General features: G+C 40.7%; 1 long non-coding RNA gene across 2 annotated transcripts in view; it reads right to left on the reverse strand.

Annotated features, from left to right (window-relative positions):
• Positions 1-6,200, reverse strand: part of LOC106889791 — a 33,151-nt gene extending 26,951 nt beyond the window's left edge. For both annotated transcript variants that reach the window (XR_001412396.1, XR_001412398.1), the window contains exon 1: positions 6,066-6,200. This is a non-coding gene — a long non-coding RNA (uncharacterized LOC106889791). The remainder of the gene's footprint in view (positions 1-6,065) is intronic.
• Positions 6,201-11,308: the final 5,108 nt, after the last annotated feature.

The following is an 11,308-nucleotide window of genomic DNA, read 5'->3' on the forward strand; positions in this document are numbered from 1 at the left end:
TCTGTGAGGTCTCATGTGCTCATGTATGGATTAATCTGTAAATTCCAGAGGAGCAGAAGGAACGATGTAGCAAAACCGCCAAAGTCTACTTGACATCAGATGTTGCCCAAAACAGATTCTCATGTAGATATTGATGTCGCTTAACCTCACAAAGAGCTGCACAGTTGTAATAAATGAAAATATGCCTAGAAAAAAGATGGCAAACTGTGTAAAATTTGTTATTGTCATCAGACTCTGTGCAACAACTATGAGACATGCCCATACCCTGCTCACTGCCTTTCACAGAAGTACCAGTAAAGATGAGGGCTCTCCTCTGTACCAGACATGTCCATGCAAAGTCACACACATGCACACAGTCCCCTTCTCTCCTTTCAGTGTTACTTTATTCTAAAAGAAGGTTGAGAATGAAGGATGCATGTTGCCCCCAGTTCAGCTGCCCAGAGGAATCAGAGACCTGTTTTGCCGACCTCCAGCCCAATGAGAATTTTATTCCATGAAAAAAAGCCCAGCACAACAAACCAACATGAAAAATACAGGCCCCAATTCCTGCCACATCAAATTTCACTGCAAATGTAGGAGCACAAGAATTGTGTAAGAGCAGCATTAAGTACCGGATTTCATTCTACTCCACGGGAGATTTATCTCTCTTGATACGTGCAGCGCATTGAAAAACGCATGTGCCAAAGTCTATCTTCAAGAGAACAGTGTGAAAGTGAAGGAAAATCCAAACTAATAGAACAACTTCTAGGGAAGAAGTGGTTGAACACTTTTGTCACCCGTTAATAGGTTGTCAGCTGGCACAAATAACGATTCCCCTTACCTGGGGGTCACTTTCCTGCGTACTGCTCCTTCCCCATCTCCCCAGCAGCTCCGAGCAGGTCACCAGGGAAGGGGAAATCAGAGTACTGTGTAAAATTTGTTATTGTCATCAGACTCTGTGCAACAACTATGAGACATGCCCATACCCTGCTCACTGCCTTTCACAGAAGTACCAGTAAAGATGAGGGCTCTCCTCTGTACCAGACATGTCCATGCAAAGTCACACACATGCACACAGTCCCCTTCTCTCCTTTCAGTGTTACTTTATTCTAAAAGAAGGTTGAGAATGAAGGATGCATGTTGCCCCCAGTTCAGCTGCCCAGAGGAATCAGAGACCTGTTTTGCCGACCTCCAGCCCAATGAGAATTTTATTCCATGAAAAAAAGCCCAGCACAACAAACCAACATGAAAAATACAGGCCCCAATTCCTGCCACATCAAATTTCACTGCAAATGTAGGAGCACAAGAATTGTGTAAGAGCAGCATTAAGTACCGGATTTCATTCTACTCCACGGGAGATTTATCTCTCTTGATACGTGCAGCGCATTGAAAAACGCATGTGCCAAAGTCTATCTTCAAGAGAACAGTGTGAAAGTGAAGGAAAATCCAAACTAATAGAACAACTTCTAGGGAAGAAGTGGTTGAACACTTTTGTCACCCGTTAATAGGTTGTCAGCTGGCACAAATAACGATTCCCCTTACCTGGGGGTCACTTTCCTGCGTACTGCTCCTTCCCCATCTCCCCAGCAGCTCCGAGCAGGTCACCAGGGAAGGGGAAATCAGAGTGTTCCCCATCATGGGGAGAAATCAGAGAGGGTACAAAGTTTCACTTAGCTTTAGATTAGTCTAAATTAAATAGAGTGGCCTGGGGAGGGGTCTCAGCCTGCGGGGCAACCTGATAGTGAAGCTAGAATCACAGTCTATCTATGTTCTAAATTGATGGCAATGAAAATAATACTCCCCAGACACAAAAGTACACTTGTTTTCAGATTAATGCATCCTGAATGTGAGCTTTTCATCTCCTTTCTGAATGAGTTAACGTGTGCTCGTTCGCCTTGGCCAGAAACTGAACTGCAGATTCATTATTTGGAAACTTGTTTGCTGAAGTCCATAAGGCCAGTGGCTTGGGAAGATGAAAACAGCTTTCCACAGGCTCTCATTTTGGGAAAAGCTGGTTGCCCAGGGCTGCCAAATGCTTTCCCAATGAACTCCTCCATTTGCACATTATATTTGGGCTGAAATTGAGACAGCGAATACCTAGCTGCTCTCAGGCCTGATCCAAGAATCTCCAACGGCTCTTTGCGAGGGTAAATGATGCATTTGAGAAACAATTCATTCTGCTCACCGAGGAGCCCGAGAACACTGTCATCTTGCACTGGTACTGCATGTTCCCTCTTCTTGGAGAAGAGCATCGCTATCTGCCATAACTGCCAGATCCCATGCTCGTATCAATTAATTCCTGGAGTGCACTGTCAATTAATATGTGTAATGAATGATAATTTCACAAAGGTACTAGCTTCATTTTGTGTTTTCTAAATTGTTATTAGTACAGAATTAAATTATTCTCTGATTAATACAGGAACACATTTCTTGGTGCTTTCAGATATTGCCTTTTCAACAGTGAAACTCTGTATTTTTTGTACTTATCTGCAGATAGAAGACGTAAGATAGAAGATAGTTGTAAAATACATCTGTCAAGATAAGCTTGTAACTACTGTTCTTTTTATAAATGGAAAAAAATTACAGTAATTTAGACAAAAATGTTTTGTGACGCTTTGCTTCAGCTCAACTTTCAATGGAACAGAATACTGAGAAAAAAAAAATATTTAAAAGTTGGATCAAAAAGCCAAACCAGCATCATCAGCTCATTCCAAAAGATATATTTTGATACTGTCAAGACATTTTCAGACATTCTGGCAATATCTGACTTTGGAAAAGTATTTAAATTCTGACAAATTATGTGTTCTGATAGGGTGTATCTTGTACACTGTGTCTTCAAAGTTCCTCCAGTCTGATGTCATTTTATATTTCTCCTAAACACTAGGCAATTCAAATTAATGGGACTTATTTGTAATATATTTTTTGCTGCTGTTATAACTCTGCACAAACGACTGACCTTAGTCCCAGCTGATAGAAACTCCCCAAGCACAATCCCTATCAACACTGTTAAATCAGACACACCATCCTTGGCCTAGCTCATTAACATACCTTGATCAAATCTCCTACTTTTTCCAAGCATTAGTTCGTTATCTCCCTGCTATCTGTGCCTATGGCTGTAACTTCATCCCAGAGAACACTAATTCCACATACTGAGAGCAAAAGAGAAGCCCCACGACTGCTTGTTCTGGAGTCCTTGACAAATGGTGGTTGATCCGTTGACTCCAGCCTCCCTGAAATCTTCCTTCTGCTTTCACATTGACACAGCAAAGGCCATTTCTTGGGCATGCAATATTGCTGTGCAGTCATAAGCCTCTGCTCGCTATTTCCACTGTGTTTTGAAAAGATCTGAAGATGAAAGCCCAATGTTACAGAAACCTGACTTTGTAAACTCACAAAGTCACTTCGACGGTTGGAAGAAAGCTGTTAATTGCTCATTTTTTCCCCGTGATGCACCCAGCGATAATATGCATGGGGTAAGTTGAAGAATGGAGGAAAAACTCTCTCTCAGCTCTGGAATTCCCCCTCATACAGTGGCATTCCTGTTCGGTCCAGGAAAAACAGTATCTGGGTTTGCATCAGTGAAAGCCCTGGCCAGAGAAAAGAACATCATGCTACAGGACAGGAACATAAAGGCACAATTCAAATTCCTTTACTGGTAAATCACAGAATATCATACTCTAAGATCACAAACTCTTCACAAATACATGAGCTGAGAATATTTTAGGAGGTTTCTGTAAGCTATTAATCTATTTTGGTCTATTTAGTGATCGCCCTGTATTGTAAGGCACTTTTCACAGTTGTCTTGACTACAGACAAATCAGGAAAAATAGACAGGCATATTTTTATGCATTCATAAACAGAGCAGATCTAAATTTAGCTTAACAAGAGCAGCTTATTCAAGTACTAAAATACTTAGAATGAAATACTTATAACGTAACACTCATGTAAAACATGAGACTTCAAGGTTGCCTTGGCACAGCTCTGATTGACAGCTCCCTTGACTTTGCAGGTACAGGGAAGCCCACTCTGTTTCTCATCTGTGCTACTAACCCCCTCTGATCAGAGCACACAACCACATCCAAACCAAGGCTTTTATGTTAAAATCAAAATATGTCATACAAAAAAAGCTAAAACTGGCAAAAAAAAATCCCAAACCCAAACAACAGTATCATTTCTAATGGTATTTTAACTCTGATTTTGGAAGGTGCATGAATGTATCTCCTCTTTGTGGGATTTTCTTCTGCATTCCAGCACACGTGCTGGTGAACCACTGCAAACTGAATGATCTTATCCAGTTAATTCTTTTAGACTTCATTTTAGCAAAGCTTAAAATGAAAATTACTCTCACAAATAAAAATGTTAAGACATTTGAACTCACTGGAGCTTTTGAACACTGGTTAAATTTTAAAATCTATTCTGGTTAAACATGAATTATCATTTTACTTATGAAGTACTTTTAAAAAATATTACAATATAGAAGAACTGTAGAACTACACAGCCATCCTCTAAAGTGAGAATATAAATTCCCCAATCTAATAGTTATTTGACTGAGCTAATATTGAAACACTTAATAGCATTTAAACAAAAAAATGTTCAAATTTCTTTTAAAAGTAGTACTCTGATCATAAGATTTAAATTATCATATTCATTAGAGAAATCCTGTGCCAGGAGTGAAACTCTAACATTGTAGTGAACCAAATTGACACAGAGAAATATATTTGCCTTAAAAAGAAGATAGACGTTAATGTGGGATATATTGGCACATGGAAATATTCTTTGTCAGGGCTCCTGTATTTTTCCCCAGAGCAAGTTATCATTTAGCTTTCGCCATTTTTCTATTAAAAAGACAATCAATATTTTGAAAGAATAAATTAACAGTAGTTTCAAAACATGACAGGAGCGGGCAGAAAAGCCACGGTCATCTGTCTTCATTTTCATTCTAAATATAAATGAAAACATGAGTGTTTATTTTTGAGCCTGCAGACCAAAGCATCTAATTGATCCCACTTGGGAGACGGGGTCTGAATAAAGGGCCATTATGTTTTGATGAGATAGGCAATTGCCTTGAACTTGCCAGGAGTTCAGGTGTGGGGATATCTGTACCCCGAGCGCTCGCAGGAATGTCGCTCTCTGCGCGCTCCTGCTCAGGCATCTGCCTCGTGCAGCCCTTGTAGGGACCGGCTCCATTTCACCAGAATAACTTCCCTATTCATCAACAATAAGGTTCAAATTGTACTTTTCTTTAACACAACATTAACTCTCAAAGAGCTGGAAACTCGGTATTCTGTTCCCTGAGCTTAGATTCCAAATCAGTCACTGAGAACATTATATGAGCAGTAATCCCATTAAATATATCATCTTGCAAATATCTAAATCCAGTTAATTAACTTGTATTGCAAAAGAACTCCAAGATATAGTTTTCAGTGAGCAAACTTACATTTTAGGTTTCTAATTATGTCAGAAATAAGTTTCATATCTCCTTTTAATTTAAAAATTAAAGTAAAATCACCTAAAAAAATCTATAAGCATCGGCAAAATAGGTGTTATAGACATACAAAAATTAAAAAAATCTGAGTGTTCTTTATTAAACTCTTATCTTGTGGAGAGATTATATACAATACAGGCCCCATATACATTGAAAAAGAGGAATATTTTCTGAAGAAAGTTGTAAAATATTTTCCACGTACTAACTCAACAAGAATAAATGACTGGACAGGTAATAATTGAAGTAATTTTGCAGTTCATGAAGAATGCAGTATTACAGTTCCTGTACTTGGAAATTAGTTTACTAAAGGTGAGCACTGGTGAGAATGTAAAAAAAAAAAAAAAAAGAAAAAAAAAATCTTTGCAGCCCAAAGTGATTAAAAAAAAGGGATAAAAAGAGATTTTTCAAGACATATGAAGTCAGCCATTTTATTACACCTGCAGTTAAAGGTGAGGCACTTTTCCAGCAAAAATATGCTTAAAGTAAACTGCGAATTTATGTCTTGATGTGAATTCACTTTACAAACAAATACAAAAATAAAGCCAACAAAAGGCCAGCTCTCGGGGTGCTGCTCATCAGGCTCTTTTCTTAAAGTACTCACCTGTGATTTCTCCTCCTTCTCCAGGGATGGTGATGCCTCCTTAAGCCACCAGCTGTGTCATTCCAGAGCAGGATCGACATCCATCAGCAGGGAGCAGAGGGGAGGGGAGCAGAGGGAGCCAGGCAAACCTCGGCGGGTTCTGGAGCAGGGATGGGATGGGATGGGGGATAAATGAATGCTCTATTTTCAGGGCTGCCCACACCCAGTCACTTGGCTTGCAAAAGGAGCAGTAGCTGTTACGGGACAATATTTCGAAGTGCTTTAAAATAATCTGACTCTGCTCCAAGTTTAAAAGGAAAAACTGATTCTACAAGACCTTCTTAAAGTACTGTCTGATACTATGCAAAAAAAAGTGACATGGCCTGAACATCTCACCCTACAGTCCTCCACATATGCTGAACTGTAAAGCTCAGATGAAAATGTGTATCTCCCCAAGGTTTCAGAGCAGTGGAGGACAGAGGCTAAGTTGGACCCAGTTAGATCAAATTGGAGGCTGGGTTAGACCCAAGCTAATGAGCTAATTCAGAAAGTACTCCACATGCTAACCAGTCACCTCTCCACTCCTGCCTCAAGAGATGCACAATGTAGGGTTATGTTGGACACTCTTATAGTAAAAATACAGCAATTTTATTGCGCCTAGATATTTTTGATTGCAGTGTGTTCTCTTCCAGCTGCACTACCTTCTGCTCCTTAGAAACCTGCTCATCACTACCACTCCTTTGGGTTTGCAGGCTCAACTGCTCATGTGAGCCTACAGGAGGTGAGCTGGCTGGACTGCTCTAAGCCCGAGGTCTTTGCCAATCCACTCCTTTCCTCTAAAAAAGCATAGGCATCGTTCATAACCCCCAGCTCACGGGGTTGCAAAGGAGATGTGGGAAATCCACCAGGAACATGAGCGCGGGTTCCTGTTAGCTCAGGAAAGCTTCTCAGCCACAGCAGTGACAAATTCAGTGACAAACTTCCTTTGCCAACTGGAAGTCTTCCTCATCAGCATGTTAAAGTCTGGAGTGAGTTTCCTAGGATTTTTTTTTTTAATGTCCTGTCTGCACATGGCAGGCAGCGTTGCAATGTCACTCCAATCAGTACAACTCTATGGCCATACATGAAGTCACTTGTGATTTTAGACAGAACTCCCACCAGTTTCAGGCATAAAGGACTGGGTCCTTTGCTTTTAAATGGTGGCTAACAGCAAAGATTAAAAAAATGGGGCAGACGGGATAAATCCTGCTGTCTTTTTAAAATACTGACCATAACAGAAAATACATTTGCCTATTAAAGTAGAAGAGAGAATATTTTAGGAACAAATCAGCCACAGTATGTTGTTTGGTGTTTTATTAATTGATTTGTGCCCATATTAGCAAGTGTTACTGCTTTTTTTTTCCCTTCAAATTATGCCAATTATGATTTCTCTTATGAAAATAGTGATTCATGTTTTAGATTGAGTTGTGTGAACATGAAACAAAAGCGGTATGGAGTAAAACTGAAAAGAATTTTGAATTATTTCCCTCCAGTTTATCAGTACTTCAGGTCACAGTCCACTCACCAATTATCCAAATGGTACTCGGTCTCAAAAGAGCTAATAACTACTTAGTCATCAAAGAGAAGCTTCTGGGATTCACAAAACCTCCACAGCCACATCCTCACTTTAAACTGCCACAAGCTGCACTGTGGTACTGCAGTGTCACTGGCTGAGCACCCCAAAAAAGCCATTCCCTCAAAATACAGGGATACACAAATACTGTTATTTTTCCCCCTTTGTGGAAATTTATCTCTTTCTTCCCATCTGCCCTTTCTCCTTTTCCCTTTATGCATTTGGCTGTTGTGGTATGGTACTCTGATCTACCTGCCTTGCTCTATTTCTTCCACTGAAAGATTCTCATTTCACCCCAGCATTCACACCATCTGCCTCAGGCACAATTCACTCCTCCAAGTCTCCTTCCTCAAGGCATCTCTCCCTTTTCTTTGAAGATGGGCTTCTAATTTTGGATCTCCAAAACACACCTCAGCTATACGCCTGAAGAAACTCCTGCCTGGGGACACCTCACCAAGTCTGATGGGAGAGCTGCAGCCTACTTAACGCTCTGGTAACTCTGGACATTTGGAACCCTGAAGGTTCAAGTCCCCTGCTCTTCAAATGTTGAAGATGACACGATTTTGTTCCACATTGACAGAACAGTCTACGGTCCCACCTTCTGCTCCTGAAGAAGGAAATATGAGCTAGACTCTATCCAAAACAGGAAGAAAATACAACGTTTACACTGGACAGAGCAAGGGTTGACCCCTCCAAGTCAGTTTTAGACAAGGGTCAACTCGGACTTACTATCCAAAATCTAGGAGCATTTAAGCACTAGGTGGAAGGTGTCTTATGCCAGCATCTAATAGCACATGATTTTTTACACCTTGGGCTGTAGTTGCAAGCATACTTGTGATTTTGGATACATTTTGGATCCAAGAGTTGAACATCCAGGTCTCCAAACTAAAGACAAAGCCTTCTAGTTATGTCATAGCATCATCTGCAACTTAAAAGTTATAAAAAAAATGGAAGTATTTCTCACTTCATAGATTAAACAGATGCTTCATGAGTTGAAAGAGACCTTGAACTATGCTGTTGTCTGCAGCCCAGTGCGTTATCTGCTTTTGGCTCTTTTTCAATGCTTTGGACATCAACTTAGAGCCAGAAACTTCACTTCACATTTTCCAGTCAGGCAACAATTAGATCAGCAATAAAGCATGTTTTCTTTCCCTTTTGGCTGTCTTGAGAAACACACATCATATTTTCTCCATCTTTGGCCTCTGGCAAGAATGCACAGTGGCCAGGTACTTTACTCTTCAGTATTGTTTACTACTTGAATTTTTTAAAAAGACCCTCGTGAATTTTCCAGAAACGTCAGAAATATTACAACTTGACTTCAAAATAAGCTCTCTTCTTTTAGCTTGCCTAAATATTTAGCTTTACTTCCTGTGAAAGGGTTAATACCTGTATTTTACCCTTTTTGGATCAAGTTGTTGAAAGCAGGAGAGCTTCATGCACCATAGGAACCTGCAGTACTACCCTAATGACAGTATAATTAGAAGTATCATTGTGGTAATGATTCTTTTCATCTGGCAAAAGGCTTTAACAGAAAAGATCTCTTATTCAGTTAGTTTAACCTGGCCATTCTCTTACCTCTGCAACGCTCCTTTTCTAGGTCAGCATCAGAAGTTAATACTGGGTGTTTGACAAGACTTCAGACTTTGTGCTCATCAAACTAATTAAAGAGAAACACATCCAAAGCCTAGTGAATTATTTTACTTTTTAAAAATGCTGCCCATTCATCTTGTTTAAAGATTTACCTGGCTCAGTGGGTTTGATTAATGAAAAGGACAATGGGGCTCTTGTCCGTGCAACCTACAGTCACTTGGTTCAGGGTCAGCAGGTTGAGCGAGAGGCCTCCATGTCTATATTTAGTCTCTCTCTACTTTAAAAATCCAAAGGATTGAAACGTTACTGATTTTATCAGCATGCCACGGTTTGGAGGAAAAGACGAGAACTGTCTTGATCTCAACTTCATTCAACTCTTTTTTTTTTGGTTTGTTGAAGTGAAATAGCACACGCCAGATCCCCCGTGGTTGTCCTGGATATGGATAGGTAGGATGGCTTTAGGCTAAGACCAAAACTGAGTCTGAATTTTTGGAAGTGGAGTACAGACTCTAAGTAAGCTTAAAACGCAGATTCTTATAAATTGTCACTGGGGAAAATTTACAGTAACATACATGTTTGCATAAATTCTGAAAAGACAAAAAAAGAGGGGGTATGATACATATTATATACTAGTGAGCTTGTAAAATAATCACAAATGCCTTGATCCTGCAACATTTTGCATGCAATTAGCTGCACTATCACAAGCGGTCTTATTATTGGCTTGGAGATTTGACTCTGCCATAAATTTGAAACATGGTAAAAAAATCACATTCATGTAACTTGAGAAACAGCAATAAACCAGATTTCTGCTAAAAGTCAGCATGGTCCGTGGCTCCCTTTTGTTTTGACAGAAGGATGCAACGTCCCTCAGACTTACTGAACTTGGAGTCCTTCTCTGTGTCCTCTCTCTGCCGGTGGCAATGGGACCTCCCTGCCTCCCCCAGCCTGCCAGCCAGAGAGCCCCCGAGAGCTGTTGCCTCCTCGTGATGCAGGCAGCCAGCAGGAAAGTACCAGCACGGATTATAATCTGCCCTCTAGTGATTAATACAGTTAACATTTGGCAGCGTCATTAACGTTATTTGTGCATTACATAATTACATATTCATTACATAATGATTTCATTATGCAACAGCGATAATGCTCATGCTTTACACCTTTGTAAGAGGTTCTTTAATATAATCAATGGACTGAACATCTGATAATTATGGGTTATGATCATTAATAACTCCTTCTACTGATATGTTTATAGCCACATAAGACACAAATCATGCCTACCATCCCAGGACAGCTACTGTTGCACAAAGCCATCTGCAGGCACATGCTGAGATTGTGCAAAACAACCACCCGGTTGCTTCACGTCAGTGCTCAGGGCCAGCGTTTTCAGTCCTGAGAGTTATTGAGCAATAATGCCCAGATCCTCTCCTTCTAGTCTGAAGAAGATTTTCTTACCAATTTAAATGCCAGGGCTGAAACATGCATCTTTAGCCAAAGGAGCAGCACAACAAAATAGATATTTGGAGGGAAGGGCATGGACCCTAATGTTTAGTTTTGTCAGCAGCCCTTGACAGGCAAAAGGCTTTGTTGCATGCTACTGTACCTTGATTTTTAGACAAGCCTTGAGGTCCTTTATCAGGAATTAATTGCATCATGCCAGAATAACTCACCGGTGCATCATGGCAAGTGCTCTGCTGCCCTGTGACAAGCTCTGCTTCAGGAATCTGGAAGAGCTCCCACAGCTGCTCCAAATGCCAAGCCTTCTTCAGGGCAGGCACCATAACCCCACTGTGATCCTGCAACTTCAGCTGGGCAAAAACACAAGAGAAGGCGTCATGAGAGTGTCAGTCCTGAGTTTTGTCTGTGATGTACACCAGTCCCAGAGTAGAAATGGGAGAACAAGTCCTGCAATGACTGATTGTGCCTGAAGGAGCGTTGGGGCACCATGAAAATGAATGTATCCCCCTCTTATCTGCACCCACCTCCTGTGTGTGTGCATCACCTTGGCCTCGTGTCTCATCCCCCTACTCAGCACTGGCAGCAGCTGCTGCCTTGTACAGCTGTGGGA

The sequence above is a fragment of the Calidris pugnax genome, unplaced genomic scaffold (genome assembly GCF_001431845.1).
Source record: "Calidris pugnax isolate Ruff unplaced genomic scaffold, ASM143184v1 scaffold89, whole genome shotgun sequence".
NCBI lineage: Eukaryota > Metazoa > Chordata > Aves > Charadriiformes > Scolopacidae > Calidris > Calidris pugnax.